This window comes from Xyrauchen texanus, chromosome 39, assembly GCF_025860055.1.
Source record: "Xyrauchen texanus isolate HMW12.3.18 chromosome 39, RBS_HiC_50CHRs, whole genome shotgun sequence".
Lineage (NCBI taxonomy): Eukaryota > Metazoa > Chordata > Actinopteri > Cypriniformes > Catostomidae > Xyrauchen > Xyrauchen texanus.
Window position 1 is genome coordinate 31,489,215 of NC_068314.1, and position 18,891 is coordinate 31,508,105.

Sequence of the window (18,891 nt, forward strand, 5' to 3'; positions counted from 1 at the left end):
GTTTGTTTTACATGAACTTTACATTAAGTTTATTCCTATATATTGTGATACCCATTTATGATGCCTGCTTATGAAGCCATAACATGCACATGCATATTTCATACCAACATTGTTTTTATTAATGTTTTTCTAGATTGAGTTTATACGCATATGTGATGTTTTGAATTATATTTTAATTTGTAGGGACTGTAGGGTCTCGCCTAGGGTGCCAAATTGGGTAGGACCGGCACTGCGTCTCGCATAACTGGCCCACCAACATCTTTTTCTGCCTCGAGGCTGGCAAAGTCTCCAGTAATGCACACAAACAGTTATTATTGCAAAATAAATGTTTTCTTCCTCTACTGCAGTTGGTCTTTAGAAAGGTAAATACATTTCACGATCTCTTTCTCGCTCAAACTGCTTTTATATTTTATATTTTAGGGCGGCTGTGGCTCAGTTGGTAGAGCAGGTCGGCTGCCAATTGCAGGGTTGGCGGTTCGATTCCTGGCCCACACAACTCCACATGCCGAAGTGTCCTTGGGCAAGACACTGAACCCCAAGTTGATCCCAATGACAGGCTAGCGCCTTGCATGGCAGCTCTGCCGCCATTGGTGTGTGTGTGTGTGTGTGTGTGTGTGTGTGTGTGTGTGTGTGTGTGTGTGTGTGTGTGTGTGTGTGCGTGTATTTATCACTTTGTGGGGACCAAATGTCCCCATAAGGATAGTAAAACCCGAAATATTTGACCTTGTGGGGACATTTTGTCAGTCCCCATGAGGAAAACAGCTTATAAATCATACTAAATTATGTTTTTTGAAAATGTAAAAATGCAGAAAGTTTTCTCTGAGGATTAGGTTTAGGGGTAGGGTTAGGTTTAGGGGTTAGAATATAAAGTTTGTACAGTATAAAAACCATTATGTCTATGGAAAGTCCCCATAAAACATGGAAACACAACATGTGTGTGTGTGTGTGTGTGAGTGTGTGTGTGAGTGTGTGTGTGTGTGTGTTTGTGTGTGTGTGTGTGTGTGAATGGGTGATTGGGACACAGTGTAAAACACTTTGGTAACTTTAAGGTTAAAAAAAGCACCATATAAGTGCAGACCATTTACCATATTGGAGTGTTCATTTGATTGTTGACTTGTCTTTTTGAATCACTGATTCAGAGTCACTATTTTTCAATGTAACTAAGTTTACATAAATTGATCTAAACCACATATATGAAAAACTACTTTGTGTGGCTCTTTTGCTTTAAGCAAAAATTAATCAATGGTGCTCATCGAAGTTTTTCCACAAAAGGTCCTTCCCCCTCACGTTCACAAATGTGATACCCACAGCCCTTCTACTGGCAAAGAAACTGAGCAAGGCTCTTGAGGTGGAGCAAAAGTTGGAGTTGGGTTTTGGGACAATATCCCACAGTCAAATCCGCAGCTGAGAGACTAGTCGTGGTTAATTATGAAACGTCTGGAAAAAAATGTAATATGAAAGCCAATCCACACATCCTCAATGGGGTGAATGAATGTATTTAATTGTTTCCTTTCCAGGGACGAAGAAGGAGCATTCAACCACTCCATTTCTCAGGAGCCAAAACTCTGTCTGCAAAATATGGTGAGAAAAGTTCATTATTAGAGGCTAGATGGTGAAGGAGAAAGAAATGAAGGCTCAAGGGAAAGAATTACTATCTTGAGAGCTGGTTCAAATTTGGCAAGATATTAATGTTGAGTGCTTTATTAAGGGCTGAAAAGACAACATGTGAACAAGACCTTCAATATTGGTCTGAAATTTGTTGAAAGTTGGTCTAGGTGGCAAGAACAAGTTGTTAGCTTACTGGCGAAGACTGCTAAACCTAAAATAAAGTTCAGACATTCAGATATTTTTTTTTCAGCTGTCAACACAAGAAACGTTTCATGTGGTTCACATATGGTGGCCTGGAGTTCAAGATAATAGTAATTATCTTATCAAAATATCATCTGAAGCAAGGTGAACATTAACAGCATCATCTGATATTGTGATGTAACCAAAATCATGGCTGGTTTAAATATCTTATTCAAGCTATTTTTGCCAGTTATTATGCAGCTTTGCCAAAGAAAATTACAAATCATGTAACAGCTGATCAAACTGAGGACCTTAATTTCAACATAATCTTCCCCTGAGAATTTGAGATCATCACAAATATGCTTTAAGCTTCTTCTGGAAACAAATTAGGTCTGTAAAACGTCCCTTACAATCCATGTTCATCCCACTAATCATGATTCAAAATCACACAGAAATAGGGTGCAAATAAAGTATTTAGCCATAATAAGCAGTTGGCCAAATCTCTCGACCATTGATGGATGTCACAATCAGTGTCTTGCAGATGAACTCGCTTTGCATTTCAGTTTCTCATTTCAGTCTGTCAGAGCTGTCTCCGAATGGATGGTTACTGCCAGAGGAAGGTAGTCTTTTTCTCGCTCTTTTACAGCCAAAGGAAGGGGGCATTTTAAATGGGATGAGCCAGGACTTTTCAAATGAGTGCTCAAGCGTCCTCCAACTTCCTGTCAAAGTTATAGTCTTTTGAAGTCTGGACTCAAGCGAGATTTGGTTGATTTAAGGTGAAAACTCAGGGTTGGGTTTGTGCAGATGGAGAGAAAATAGATTGGGAGATTGATTCTGAAACTCAGATCATTATCTACACTGCCTATAGAGGAGAGAAGGGAAAAGCAGTGGGGAAAGATTGACCTGTAATCTGTATATTTCCATTCAGTGCAAGTGAATGGTGATCAAAACTTTGAAGCTCTTAAAGGCACATGAAGGCAGCATAAAAGTAAGCCATAACGATTCTAGTGGCTAAATTCATGTCTTCTGAAGTGATGTGATTGGTTTATATTTTGGTCTGTTCTCACCCAAAACCAATTAGATTGCTTGAGACATTGATTAAACCACTAGAGTTGTATGGATTAACTTTATGATGCCTTTATGTGCTTTTTGGAGCAAAGTTTTGGTCACCAAGAAAGTCACACATCTGTGATGGCATGAGGGTGAGTAAATGATAAAACAGTTTGTAATTTTGGTTGAACTCTTCCTTTAATTATTCAGTATGCATATGTTTGTCTTTGATAAGAGACACAGGTTCAAATCCTGCCCTAATATAAAAGTTTTTTTAATAAACTACGCTAAATTGCGACTAAACTGAACAGTCACTGATCTCTGTGGATTTCCGTCATATAGAAAAGAGACTGACATTTCAATAATAACTTTTTTCCCTTCGAGTTTTGAGTGAGCAAATGCCACAGACCACATTCACACGTGTTTTCAGTCCCCTAATGTCATCATTTTCCAAAGTATGCTGTCGTTTTCTAAATGCTCCATTTTCGACGGGAGGAAAATGCTATTCCAGTACGAATGAGAGGTGTAAATGTAGCGTAAAAAAGTAATCAAAGTTTTGAATGAGCAAATGACGACAGATTCATCAGTTTTCAGACACAGCGTTTAGTTAAGCCCTTTTTACCCCCAATATTCAATCTTAATAATCAAGAATTCACACAAAAAATTGTATAGAAGTTGTATTCAAATCCACTTAAAAATCTTGCATAGCTACACGCCCCCTGAATTTACATGCATCTAGGCGTACTTGAGCAACATCCCCCTTCCCAGTCTACAATCCCTAGAAAATCTTCTCTCTTTGAGCTCTCCCTCAGATTCTCTCCAGATGTGCACCAGGATGAATGTGATGTTCAACATATCCATCCGAAGAGGGCACAGGAAACACTATTTCACTTGCCAGTGCTAAGAAATCAACCTTTTAGCGGCTAACATATGGTCTTCATAAACCTCAGGTTCCCACGAAGCGCTATAAACGACTTGAAGGATGCATAATGTCTCATTTCCTGAGCCCCGGCCCTGAAAGTATCGTCTGCTGAGAAAATATGTGGCGTGTCACTGCTTATTGTGTTATGATGAGAGGGCCTAGCGAGGGAGGCTGAGACAGACAGCGCGCAGTGGGCTGTGAAGAGAAGGAACGAATGAGTGGGAAGAAATGATGAGGAGCGGGGAGAGAAGAAGGGAATGGCCTGCAGCCACTGTGGCACTGAAGCATGAAACAGGACCCTGTGCTCTCCCTCGCTGATCATTTACTCCTTAGATAAAGAATCATGCCTCTCATGAGACTCCCATGGCCAATAGATGACCAAGCTACAGAGAGAACGGAGGATACTGTAAACCGATAAACTGAAGGAGAGATTTGTTTTTTTTTAAATGGCATTCACCACTTACTCCTCCATTTTTTTCTCTCATCTCAAATATATGTGGGACAATACTATAAAAATTAGGCCAACTAAAAAATAACCATGATCTTTATTTGAGCTGACAGTTGAAAGTTTAGTAAAGTTTAGAGGGGGGGTATAAGGCCCCCTCTCCACTTTTTTATTTATTTAAAACAACCATCTGTTTTTATTTATTTTCACACATATAATGTTTCTCCATCAATATTTAATAAAATATATATATATATAGTTCTTGAATCTGTGTCCAGAAAAAAAAAAAGCTAATTTTCCTTAAAGGAACAGTACACCCAACATTTTTAATTCTCTCATAATTTACTCACCATTCTGCCATCCCAGAAGTGGGTGTATGACTTTCTTTAATTTTTAGGACACAAATTAAGATTTTTAGAATAATTTCTCAGCTCTTTTGGTCCACACAATGCAAGTGAATGGGTGCCAAAATTGTGAAGTTCCAAAAATCACATAAATCAGCATAAAAGTAATCCATAAGACTCCAGTGGTTAAATGAATATCGTCAGAAGTGATCTCCACTGTAAACGTTCACATTCATATTCAACTTGTGTTTTTGGTGATTTGCATTCTTCATGCATATCACCCCCTAATTTCTATCAAAAAAGGACTTAAATATTGATCTGTTTCTCACCCACACCTATCATATCACTTCATAAGACATGGATTAAAACACTGGAGTCATATGGATTACTTTTATGTCGCATTTATGTGCTTTTTGCAGCGTCAAATTTTTGGCACCCATTTATTTGTATTGTATGGACCTACAGGGCTGAAATACTGTTCTAAAAATCTTTGAATTTGTGTTCTTCAGAAGAAAAAAGTAATCTACATCTGGGATGGCATGAGGGTGAGTAAATGATGAGAGAATTTTCAAAAAATTCACAACAAGCAAAAACATTATGGTCACATGTTTACATGTACATAATGTTTTGTATCTTGTGGCTATACTTTTAAAACATTGTGTATTTTAATGGTTATGGACTGGCCCCATTCACTTCCATTGTACATGCCGTACTGTGGATACAGTGTGGATAGTGGTGATAATTACTGTAACTGTGATTTTGTTCAAAACGCCCAGCCCTACTTGCATCCAACTTTCTCTCACTTTGGCCCCTGTCATAAGGCTACCACCACAAGCTGTACATTTCTCCCCATTCTGCTCAGCTGCCTGCATCTGTGTGCTACACGAAGTGCCGGCTGATGTCACTGACTAGCGGCACGGCCAAAGCCATCTGCTGCTGTGCTCAACAGAGCTGCTAGCACCATTAAAGTTGCTGTCACTAGCTGCAGAGATGGGCAAATTCCTAGGGGATGGAGAGCCAAAGTAGGGATTAACAGGTGCTGTAAGCGATTTATCATTCTGAAGCTTTCATGTGACTGAGCCATTGAATAATCTTATTGAATTAATTATGAGTACATCATGGTCACATGCTTTGTTGTCAGAAAGAACAGTAAACACTGACGACGCCAGGCTCATTCATTCATATTTTTTGAGGAACTTTTATTTTGACACCACAATACAAATCAATCAGTTAGCTTCCGGACGATAATGGAATTTTGGTCAAATATAAGCTGTATTCACAGTGTAAAAACGTACAAAATGCATCATATGGTTGCTGATATACGTAAATGAATATGACCAAAACAGCAAGCGCTAACAATTATCTGTATTTAGAACAAATGAACAAAACCTGTCATTCACTACAGAAACTGTCCTCTCCTATGCCATGCTGAAAGTTTTGGACTCCTCCCATCTCAGCAACTCTGTTGACATCTAGAATTCAGCGTTTCCCTCAATGATCTGCTTCAAATGAGAACAAGTAAAATGATTGACAGTTGAAAAGTGTCAATGTCCGCACACATTTTTGTTTGCTGTTTACAAAGTCTACAGCTGTCACAGAGACCGGGGAGATTTCTAAGGACACTTATTTCTTTAATATCTTTAAGGGAGTAGGAAAAGCTTTTAACGAACATTTCCATGAACATTTTTTTTTTACTACATCATTTGCAATGCTTTGTGGGATTGTAGTTCATTCCCTCATTTAAGTCTTGTACCTTTGTCGGATTTTCATTTACTTTTTTATTAAATTCAAAGTTTGTAATGTTTTGATTCACCTCTGAGCTGGTTTGTTTTGCTTCATGTCTTAAAATGTGTGTGTGCTTTTTCTAGGTTATTTGCCCATGCCCTGTTGTGAAGGCCTGAATAAAGGCTATTGTTTGGACACAGTTCACCTCACGCTGCATTGGTCACAGAGATGGGCGTGGTTTAGGGAGGCCACGCTGCAATTTTGAGACTGGAGGGGAGGGAAAAGATGAGATGGGCGAGAGGACAGGGGGCTCTAAAACCTCTCCTCACACTTAGTGTGCTGACAGGAAGACTGGGAGGTCCCAAGGGGAGAGAACTGGAGAAAGATACTGCCCTCTTCTATAAAAACATTCGCTGTTCACTGTGCACCTTTTCAAAGGCACTAGTACAGTACAACAGAGCTCACTCCACGCCATCATTTTAGCTTTATGAGCCAAGTAGAATTTTTCTTATTTTTTTAACCTTTAAATGCATATCTCACATCTTTAGTGACCCTACCTCATTCTACCACCTGTACCTCACAAGGGCGTAGCAGCCACAGGGGATGAGAGGGACACGTCCCCCGCACTTTTCCAAGTTAAACCGATACTGAGTCCAAATGGTGGATTTATATATAGTATTCTTTGCACTTTGTTATTTTGGGCTGATTATATGATTATTGTTGTTGTTATTTGATCAAAGTCATGCTCAGCAGCTCACAAACTGTAGAGAAATTATAGATTTGCTTTGTTCTTATAATGCTTAAAACCTCTACTGAAGTCTTTTGTTATGTCTGTAGAAATACAAATTTTAAAGTATTTAAATTTAAAGTATACATTTCTTTTGATCGTTAATTCAGTGACTTCAGATAAGACACTCATCTGGCATCACCAGAAATGGTCATTGAATCATTAAATGGTTCTGAACAAATTTTGGTGAACGTAGTCAAAACTCTCGAGCCACTTGGATACATTTAAATCCCACAATGCACAAACAGAGAGTAAAAAATTAAAATTGTTTGCCATTTTTGTAATTGATTAAATAATTTATTCTGATTGTGCTCATTCTTTTTTTTTTGTCATGTGTGAAAAAGAACAAGTGTTCCACAAGATGCCCTTTATTTTTTCTGCTAATTTGGCAAAATGTAGCAATTATTTTGCAACACTCGAATCTTTAAAATACTACAAATATTAAACGTATATATTAATATATACTGTAATATATTAATGCTGCAATTTAAGTGTTGGGTCTGTGCAATCCACCTACTCACAGCTGTGTCCCCCCACTTTTAACATGTCTGCTACGCCCCTGGTACCTCACTCATTTTTTTGGAGTTATGTCTTGTCCCCTGCACACCAAATGAAAAGCTAAGGCAAACTAGAAAGTGGCATTCCATCAGAAGAGGCAATGGACCATGAGCCACATAAAAATGAATTCAAAATAAATGCAACAACTAAAGTGAGAAAATGAACTATTGTTTTAACCACTTTACCAACTAATATGCATTACTCTGATGCATATAATGTAAAAAGATGTACTTCATGCGTAGTAGCTTGTGAGTTTTAATCATTACATAAATCTGACAACATAAAGAATGGCTATAATAAAAAATAATAAAGAATGGACCAATCAGAATGGATCTTCAAATAATGCAATGTCATTTGCTTCAATATTGAATTCTGCAATGTTGCTTTAATCAATACTGTTCAATATCAGAACACAATTACCACTAGTCTAACACATCTTACACATGTATGTATTTTGCTCATAGGATGGCCATGGTCTTATGTACCAAGTCAGCCAGGACTTTTACCTTACACTGATCCCCCCTCAAAAAGACAGGTGCGTGATGCACCTGGTTTTACCCTCCAAAAAGAGGAACCTGAGAAGAAAACTGCAGGGAGAAAAGATGCATCCCTGGGTGCCGAAGACCCAGCAATGTGAAATTACCAATCGTTGCTTAACCTTTCCAACAAATCCTCAAATATTCATCCTCGTTTCTGACTAAATAAAAATCCACAAAACCAGCGAGCCGTAACACCTCCCAAAGGCTGATTTAAAAGCAATTTATAATGTCACCTCCATCTGCAGCTGTTTGAGTTCACTCCATTGCATCTCCCTCTGGTTATCACTTCTCAGGTCGTGGGGGGTTTAGCATGCTGGCTTGTGCGAGTCATACTAGTGTTGGCATAAATCACAAGGGCACTGCAGAGCCATAAGCAGCACCGCAGGCTCCTTAACACCAAGACTACTGCTTCAGGCTATTGCCACTGATGCTGGCAGCACTGTCATGTGATAATATTCATAATGGCTTGTCACAATCTTTTTCATCAGCTTAAATAAAGTATTAGCATGTAGAATTGCTTGGTGTGAAGCTGGCAGGAAACAATACATTTACAAGTGTTACTCTATTCAGCAAGGCACAGCTCAAAAGAGACAAATGGACACTTTTTGTTTTTATTGCAAAGTTAGACTGGCTTTCATCATTTAGGTGTCGCAGCATCTTTTGGGTAGTTTAAGTGAGGTGAAGCAATCATCGTTTGATGATTGAATATGAAAGTGACAGTATATACTTCTGATTTAGATGGCATACTGCTATTTACTATTATAAATAGTAGTATGTCCCCCATTCACTCTGTTTTAATGGAATAGTTCACACAAAATTGAAAAGTCTGTGATTTTTACTTACCCTCTTATCACCCGTTTGATTTTCTTTCTTCATGACAGGAGAACAAGGGTAATTTCAAGATTTTGATTCACAAGTGAATGGACTTTATCACCATCCAAAGAAACCAATTCTAATTTCAGGAGGTCAAGATATCTTTCAAGAAATCCTGACCTAATATATGTAGTATTTGCAGACAACTTAAAATGGAAACAGTTGTGTTTTCTATAATCAATACTTCTTAAGCCTAATACATCATTCACCATCCTGACTTGTTTGTCTGTATAAAGTCGCCTGCATAATTTAGGATGGTAATGTGGAGGACTTACATTTTAGTCTGTTCCTTACAGAAAGTTAATGAATGACTTCAGAAAACTTGGAATATAATGTTTAAAGACTATATAGACTTAGAACAAGTCCTATAGGACTCATTTATGATACGTTTGTATTCTCAGTCTGCATTTATTGTGATTGTGGGGGAAGGGAACAGAATATTATTTAAAATTTCTTCTTTTTGTGTTTCATGATAGAAAGAAAGTCAAATGAGTATGGAACGGCATGAGGGTTCATAAATGTTGACAGAAAATATTTGGGTGAACTATTACTTTCTCCTATTCCCTCTCAGGCATTGGATGCCTTCTGCCTTTTGGCGTGATATGACATGAATGCATTAAGATGGCACCTCTGAAGCTTTACTCAATCTGGAAGGTGACAGCCAATTTGCAACTTTAGAAATTCAATCAGCCAGTTAAGACTGTGCAGATGCCACTCCATTAGACATTTTCTCATTTGTCATTGAAACGCTCCTCTCTAGCGAGGCAGAGGCTCGCCGATTTTCATTTTCACACTTTTCGCCCTCCAATCGCTTATGTTTAGAGCCGCATTGGAGATCGTTTGAAACCTGTCTTACTTGTCGATCTCACAAAGTAAGAAAGTGAACTTTGTCGTCTGATAGCTAAATTTACATGAAGATTTGGAGTCTTTGACTTCTGTACAAACCAGCCACGATGGTAAATAATGTATTAGGCTTTAGAAGTATTGATTTTAAAAAACACAACTGTCTCCATTTTAAATGGTCTGCACTTATATAGCGCCTTTTGTAACATTAGAGGTTACCAAAGCACTTTACACTGTGTCCCAATCACCAATTCACACACACACTCATACACTAATGGCGGCAGAGCTGCGATGCAAGGTGCTAGCCTGCCATTGGGAGCAACTTGGGGTTCAGTGTCTTGCCCAAGGACACTTTGGCATGTGGAGTCATGTGGGCCAGGAATCGAACCACCAACCCTGCGATTAGCAGCCAACCCACTCTACTACCTGAGCCACAGCCGCCCCTTAAATTATCTGCAAATATTGCCTATACTATGTCTAGAGGTCTGTTGACCTCCTGAATTGAGGTTTTCTTTTTTAGGATGGTAAAACAGTCCATTCACTTATGAACCAACATTTACCATACTATATGGCAAATATAGAGTGGTGATGGTGTAGTTGGCTAAAGCACATAACTGTTAATCAGAAGGTCACTGGTTCGATCCCCACAGCCACCACCATTGTGTCCTTTAGCAAGGCACTTAACTCCTGGTTGCTCTGTGTGGATTGTCCCTGTAATAAGTGCTCTGTAAGTCGCTTTGGATAGAAGTGTCTGCCAAATGCGTAAATGTAAAATGTAAATATTTTGTCGAAATAAGCAATTGATAACAATGCACGTTAGCCTAGAGGTTCTCTTTTAGGCAAGAGGTTCTCTTTTCACCTGACCGGGGGTGGGAGTATAGATGAAAGATAGCAAGATTGTAAATTAGAGGAAATGCACGGTCCAATTATGTTACGGGTAATAATGTTTAAATCTATTTGCAAAACTATGTTCACAAATGTGATTCCTTCTTAATGTGATATGAATCTGAAGCACTTATTTACATTCATCTGATGATTGGGTGCACATTAGCCTGAACTTTAATCTATATCTGAAAAGGATAAACATATCCTCTCCATATCCCAAAAAAATCACACCAAAAAAGAAAGTACAAACTTGCCACAAACTTGCTGCAAATTTGTCATTCTTTATTTTCACATGCAAATGAGCATTGTTGCAAACTCTTCATTGTTGCCACAGGTTTGCCACAGAAGTGTTTGCCCATCACGGCAAATTATCCATTGTTGCCAAAGGTTTGCTGGGGGTTCACCACTACTGGTGAAGAGCTGCAAACTTCTGGCAAACATTTTGGCAAATAATAAGCTCATTTGCATGTGACAATAATGAGTGGAGTAATGATTTGTAAGGGATAGAGACTTGCAACTTCGACCAGTACGAAACCACCTAGTTACCACACAGAAAACCATAGCAACCACATAGCAACATGCTAAGATAATTCATGACAATATTCTGGCAACCTTCCAGCTTTGTATTTCGGCAACATGTTTTGAATGGTAAAGAAAAACTCCCTTCTTTTCCAGAAAAAAGTAGTTTTCTACTTTAAAAATCATTGTCATCTCTGAAGATGGAGGGGACCCAGAGCCACACTGGTTGACACATCTTTACATTACGCTGTCACAACCCATTAAACCCAGGCCTGCTTTCAAGTTTATATTCAGAGTCTATCCGCCTACAACACAGAGCAACATTTCTCATTTTTCAACAAAGTGAAAAAAGTTATTATCAACAATAAATGGTTTTGTAGCTTTTTGTAGAAAATATTTATTTGCAACCGAAAAAGCATTGCAGAATGAAACTGAACCCAATCCAATCCAGTCCAACAATAAATATGACTTTAATGTCCCTCAGCCCTTGGCCCGATAATGACGGAAGGATGTGACCAGAACGCAAGTGAACTCAAAGCCCTGATTAGAAGAATTCTGTTTTTGAAAGGGGAGGGGAGCTTTGTGTTTAAACTATGAGAGCGACTCCCACATACAGCCGGACAGAGGAATGTTTATCTGATTACATTCTGCTCACTCAGCCTCCAGCTCTCGCATGTAAACTGTCACCTGACTGAGAGGATAGAGAGACAGAAAGAGACAGATGTGTCATGTCCATTTAAACTGAAGGGGCACGTGCCACTTTAGATTGTTGAGCAAAATCATTTTTATTTAACTTTCAAATATATACATATAAAGTGTATATATATATATATATATATATATATATATATATATATATATATATACACAGTGGGTACGGAAAGTATTCAGACCCCTTAAATTTTTCACTCTTTGTTATATTGCAGCCATTTGCTAAAATCATTTAAGTTCATTTTTTTCCTCATTATTGTACACACAGCACCCCATATTGACAGAAAAACACAGAATTGTTGACATTTTTGCACATTTATTAGAAAAGAAAAACTGAAATATCACATGGTCCTAAGTATTCAGACCCTTTGCTGTGACACTCATATATTTAACTCAGGTGCTGTCCATTTCTTCTGATCATCCTTGAGATGGTTCTACACCTTCAATTTAGTCCAGCTGTGTTTGATTATACTGATTGGACTTGATTAGGAAAGCCACACACCTGTCTATATAAGACCTTACAGCTCACAGTGCATGTCAGAGCAAATGAGAATCATGAGGTCAAAGGAACTGCCTGAAGAGCTCAGAGACAGAATTGTGGCAAGGCACAGATCTGGCCAAGGTTACAAAAAAAGTTCTGCTGCCCTTAAGGTTCATAAGAGCACAGTGGCCTCCATAATCCTTAAATGGAAGATGTTTGGGATGACCAGAACCCTTCCTAGAGCTGGCCGTCCAGCCAAACTGAGCTATCGGGGGAGAAGAGCCTTGGTGAGAGAGGTAAAGAAGAACCCAAAGATCACTGTGGCTTAGCTCCAGAGATGCAGTTGGGAGATGGGAGAAAGTTGTAGTAAGTCAACCATCACTGCAGCCATCCACCAGTCGGGGCTTTATGGCAGAGTGGTCCGACGGAAGCATCTCCTCAGTGCAAGACACATGAAAGCCTGCATGGAGTTTGCTAAAAAACACCTGAAGGACTCCAAGATGGTGATAAATAAGATTCTCTGGTCTGATGAGACCAAGATAGAACTTTTTGGCCTTAATTCTAAGTGGTATGTGTGGAGAAAACCAGGCACTGCTCATCACCTGTCCAATACAGTCTCAACAGTGAAGCATGGTGGTGGCAGCATCATGCTGTGGGGTTGCTTTTCAGCTGCAGGGACAGGACGACTGGTTGCAATCAAGGGAAAGATGAATGCGGCCAAGTACAGGGATATCCTGGATGAAAACCTTCTCCAGAGTGCTCTGGACCTCAGACTGGGCTGAAGGTTCACCTTCCAACACGACAATGACCCTAAGCACACCGCTAAAATAATGAAGGAGTGGCTTCACAACAACTCCGTGACTGTTCTTGAATGGCCCAGCCAGAGCCCTGACTTAAACCCAATTGAGCATCTCTGGAGGACCTGAAAATGGCTGTCCACCAACGTTTACCATCCAACCTGACAGAACTGGAGAGGATCTGCAAGGAGGAATGGCAGAGGATACCCAAATCCAGATGTGAAAAACTTGTTGCATCTTTCCCAAAAAGACTCATGGCTGTATTAGATCAAAAGGGTGCTTCTACTAAATACTGAACAAAGGGTCTGAATACTTAGGACCATGTGATATTTCAGTTTTTCTTTTTTAATAAATGTGCAAAAATTTGAACAATTCTGTGTTTTTCTGTCAATATGGGGTGCTGTGTGTACAATAATGAGGAAAAAAAATGAACTTAAATGATTTTAGCAAATGGCTGCAATATAATAAAGAGTGAAAAATTTAAGGGGGTCTGAATACTTTCCGTAACCACTGTATGTATATATATATATATATATATATATAATGACCTTGAGTAATCTAACTAAATACATTACAAATGACATTTTACAGCATGTATTCTGTAATCTGTAGTGGAATACATTTCAAAAGTAACCTCCCAACCCTGTTTACACTGTATATATTCAGTATTACGCTTACGGTAACCCAGGTAACCACTCTGTACAATTGTAGTGAGAAGAAGAGCATCTCAGAATGGTTTTAATGTTGTGGCTGAGCGGTGTATACTGTATACATTTATGAATAGATGTATGGTCAGGATTTAAACCTAGGTCCCATTGCATGAAAATTGTAGGCCTACCACAAAATGCTGTCATGTGTCTGTCATTTTAGGGAATCAACTGAGCTCTCACAAGGCAATCAAGTGAATCAGGACTGCCACTGATGCTCCCTCAAAATAAATAAATAAATAAAATTTGAAATCACACACCTAAAAGGGGGAAAGACAGAGAAAGACATAGAGGAGAACCATTACATCAGTGCATTGGTAAAAAGGTATGTGGGCTCATTGCAGTGAGATGCCTTACACCTGTGTGAAAAGAGACAGAGAGAGAGAGAGAGTGGGTGGGATGAAACACTGGTATTGTGCTGAGCCATGCTGATCATACAATCTCATTCATTTTGAAAGTTCACGCTAATGACACCTGTTCAAACAGGTGCTTACTATTGCTCTCAATCTATTCTGGTTTGAAAGAGTCTTCACATACTTCCTGCTGCCCAGACTGCAGTGCAGCCCTGAGGGGAGTGCTGTGCCACCCACTGCTGAGCAGTGAAACCCACCTCGGGCTATGAGATCTCCACATCTCAACCAGAGATTACCACTCCAAGCTTCTTTTAAGGAGCATGGCGTGAAAGATGACACACAAATGATTGCTCATAGTACACACAGTGATGTACAGTACAAGGGTGGTTAAAACATGTCCATGAATTTTGTTTTTCAATATTGAGATTTTAGGTTAAAGGCAGTAGTGTAGTCTAGGGCATATGTTGTATGCCCACCTACCTTTCAAAAGATTTTGTGTATGCCCTCCTAAAATAAGTTTTGATAAGTATGGCCGCCAGAACAGCAAGAAGGCTTTTGACCCGTAACTTTTAATTATACTGAGGTGATGACGCAGCACCGTTGAGTGACTTGTGATTATTATAATTTTTTAATAAGTGTACAGAAATTCTCTCTAACAAAACAAGGAGCATTGGGAGTAGTGATGTACAGCTCGTAAACAACCGATTCTTTTTAGTGAAGGAGTTGAACCAGTTCATCAAATCGGACTGAATATTTTGAAACAGTTTGCATCTCGAGTAAACACTGATCCACAAGTTACCCTATCTTAATCTGTCTCTCAGAAGTGCCTGACAATCTGAATCGAAATGAGCCGATAACCGGGAGTAACAAGATCCTTGAACTGGTGAAATCTGCTTTTGCCAACTCTTCTTTGCAATAAACAACAGTCAACAGTACAGTGAGTCTCTCGTAAAAATTCTCGAGTCAACAGTACAGTGAGTCTCTCGTAAAAGTTCTCGAGTCAACAGTACAGTGAGTCGCTCGGAACAGTTCTCGAGTCAACAGTACAGTGAGTCTCTCGTAAAAGTTCTCGAGTCAACAGTACAGTGAGTCGCTCGTAAAAGTTCTCGAGTTAACAGTGCAGTGAGTCGCTCGTATCAGTTCTCTAGACAACAGTACAGTGAGTCGCTCGTAAAAGTTCTCGAGTCAACAGTACAGTGAGTCGCTCGTATCAGTTCTCTAGACAACAGTACAGTGAGTCTCTCGTAAAAGTTCTCGAGTCAAAAGTACAGCGAGTCTCTCGTAAAAGTTCTCGAGTCAACAGTACAGTGAGTTGCTCTAATCAGTTCTCAAGACAACAGTACAGTGAGTCGTTCGTAACAGTTCTCGAGTCAACAGTACAGTGAGTTGCTCTAATCAGTTCTCAAGACAACAGTACAATGAGTCGCTCGTAACAGTTCTCAAGACAACAGTATAGTGAGTCATTCGTAACAGTTCTCGAGTCAACAGTACAATTAGTCGCTCATAACAGTTCTCAAGACAACAGTACAGTGAGTCGCTCGTAACAGTTCTCAAGACAACAGTACAGTGAGTTGCTCGGAATAGTTCTCGAGTCAACAGTACAGTGAGTCGCTCGTAACAGTTCTCGAGTCAACAGTACAATGAGTCGCTCATAAAAGATCTCGAGTCAGCAGTACAGTGAGACGCTCATAACAGTTCTCGAGTCAACAGTACAGTGAGTCACTTGTAACAGTTCTTGAGTCAGCAGTACAGTGAGTCGCTTGTAACAGTTCTCGTGTCAGCAGTACAGTGAGTCGCTTGTAACAGTTCTCGAGTCAACAGTACAGTTAGTCGCTCGTAACAGTTCTCAAGACAACAGTACAGTGAGTCGTTTGTAACAGTTCTTGAGTCAACAGTACAGTGAGTCGCTTGTAACAGTTCTCGTGTCAGCAGTACAGTGAGTCGCTCGTAACAGTTCTCGAGACATAGTATAGTGAGTCACTCGTAACAGTTCTCGAGTCAACAGTACAATGAGTCGCTTGTAACAGTTCTCGTGTCAGCAGTACAGTGAGTCGCTTGTAACAGTTCTGGAGACATAGTATAGTGAGTCGCTCGTAACAGTTCTCGAGTCAACAGTACAATGAGTCGCTCATAAAATATCTCGAGTCAGCAGTACAGTGAGACGCTCGTAACAGTTCTCGAGTCAACAGTACAGTGAGTCGTTCGTAACAGTTCTCGAGTCAACAGTACAGTGAGTCGTTCGTAACAGTTCTCGAGTCAACAGTACAGTGAGTCGCTTGTAACAGTTCTCGTGTCAACAGTACAATGAGTCGCTTGTAACAGTTCTCAAGACATAGTATAGTGAGTCGCTCGTAACTGTTCTCGAGTTAACAGTACAATGAGTCGCTCATAAAATATCTCGAGTCAGCAGTACAGTGAGACGCTCGTAACAGTTCTCGAGTCAACAGTACAGTGAGTCGCTCATAACGATTCTCGAGTCAACAGTACAACGAGTCGCTCGTAACAGTTCTCGAGTCAACAGTATAATGAGTCGCTCGTTACAGTTCTTGAGTCAACAGTACAATGAGTCGCTCGTAACTGTTCTCGAGTCAACAGTACAATGAGTCGCTCATAAAGGTTCTCGAGTCAACAGCGCATTGAGTCGATCACAGCAGTTTGCGAGTCACCAGTACACGTACGTTTCAATCGAGAGGTGTAAACGAATTGTACTATTGAGTATTGTGCATGCAGATAATATCTGAAGTTGTGATAAGCTGGATCATGGTTTCTGTAAAAAAGGGTGAGTTGATTAAGACTAGTTTAATCACTTCATAGGCTTTAGACATGTGTAGAACATCCACTCTTGTATATCAGTCAGTATTGGGTGCTTTAGGTGCAAAACTTCAATGTAGGATGTGTTGTAAATCACTGAATGAAACACTGATGACAATAAACACCCTTATTATAACATAATTAAATAAAATGTAATCATTAGCAATATACGATTCCATATGGCTTTATTCCAGGATATTTTATAGGAAAGCTATTTCACAATACACAGAAAAACTAATTTTTGTACATAAATAAAACAAGTCTATTAATTAATAATTATGTACTGTACACTCACCTAAAGGATTATTAGGAACACCTGTTCAATTTCTCATTAATGCAATTATCTAATCAACCAATCACATGGCAGTTGCTTCAATGCATTTAGGGGTGTGGTCCTGGTCAAGACAATCTCCTGAACTCCAAACTGAATATCAGAATGGGAAAGAAAGATGATTTAAGCAATTTTGAGCGCGGCATGGTTGTTGGTGCCAGACGGGCCGGTCTGAGTATTTCACAATCTGCTCAGTTACTGGGATTTTCACGCACAACCATTTCTAGGGTTTACAAAGAATGGTGTGAAAAGGGAAAAACATCCAGTATGCGGCAGTCCTGTGGGCGAAAATGCCTTGTTGATGCTAGAGGTCAGAGGAGAATGGGCCGACTGATTCAAGCTGATAGAAGAGCAACTTTGCCTGAAATAACCACTCGTTACAACCGAGGTATGCAGCAAAGCATTTGTGAAGCCTCAACACGCACAACCTTGAGGTGGATGAGCTACAACAGCAGAAGACCCCACCGGGTACCACTCATCTCCACTACAAATAGGAAAAAGAGGCTACAATTTGCAAGAGCTCACCAAAATTGGACAGTTGAAGACTGGAAAAATGTTGCCTGGTCTGATGAGTCTCGATTTCTGTTGAGACATTCAGATGGTAGAGTCAGAATTTGGCGTAAAAAGAATGAGATCATGGATCCATCATGCCTTTACCACTGTGCAGGCTGGTGGTGGTGGTGTAATGGTGTGGGGGATGTTTTCTTGGCACACTTTAGGCCCCTTAGTGCCAATTGGGCATCGTTTAAATGCCACGGCCAACCTGAGCATTGTTTCTGACCATGTCCATCCCTTTATGGCCACCATGTACCCATCCTCTGATGGCTACTTCCAGCAGGATAATGCACCATGTCACAAAGCTTGAATCATTTCAAATTGGTTTCTTGAACATGACAATGAGTTCAATGTACTAAAATGGCCCCCACAGTCACCAGATCTCAACCCAATAGAGCATCTTTGGGATGTGGTGGAACGGGAGCTTCGTGCCCTGGATGTGCATCCCACAAATCTCCATCAACTGCAAGATGCTATCCTATCAATATGGGCCAACATTTCTAAAGAATGCTTTCAGCACCTTGTTGAATCAATGCCACGTAGAATTAAGGCAGTTCTGAAGGCGAAAGGGGGTCAAACACAGTATTAGTATGGTGTTCCTAATAATCCTTTAGGTGAGTGTATATCGTAATATAAGGTAACGTGTTAATGTGAACATTACTACACTCATTAGTCATTACCTGTACAATGCATACCAATTTATTATGAATAAGGTAATGTACGTATTAGTTGATTCATTAGAGTAAGTATAAAGTGTTATCCATTTTACAGTTAATTAAATCAGTTAATCAAACCTATTAATTTAAATAGATATTTAATATCAAGTTTTAGTATTCTACTGTACACCATGCCAGCAAGAAACTGTCT

General features: G+C 39.6%; 1 protein-coding gene across 4 annotated transcripts in view; it reads right to left on the minus strand.

Annotated features, from left to right (window-relative positions):
* The window catches only part of LOC127632639 (kazrin-like), a 204,993-nt gene that overhangs the window by 104,305 nt on the left and 81,797 nt on the right, over window positions 1-18,891 (minus strand). The gene's annotated exons all lie outside the window — the stretch shown is intronic.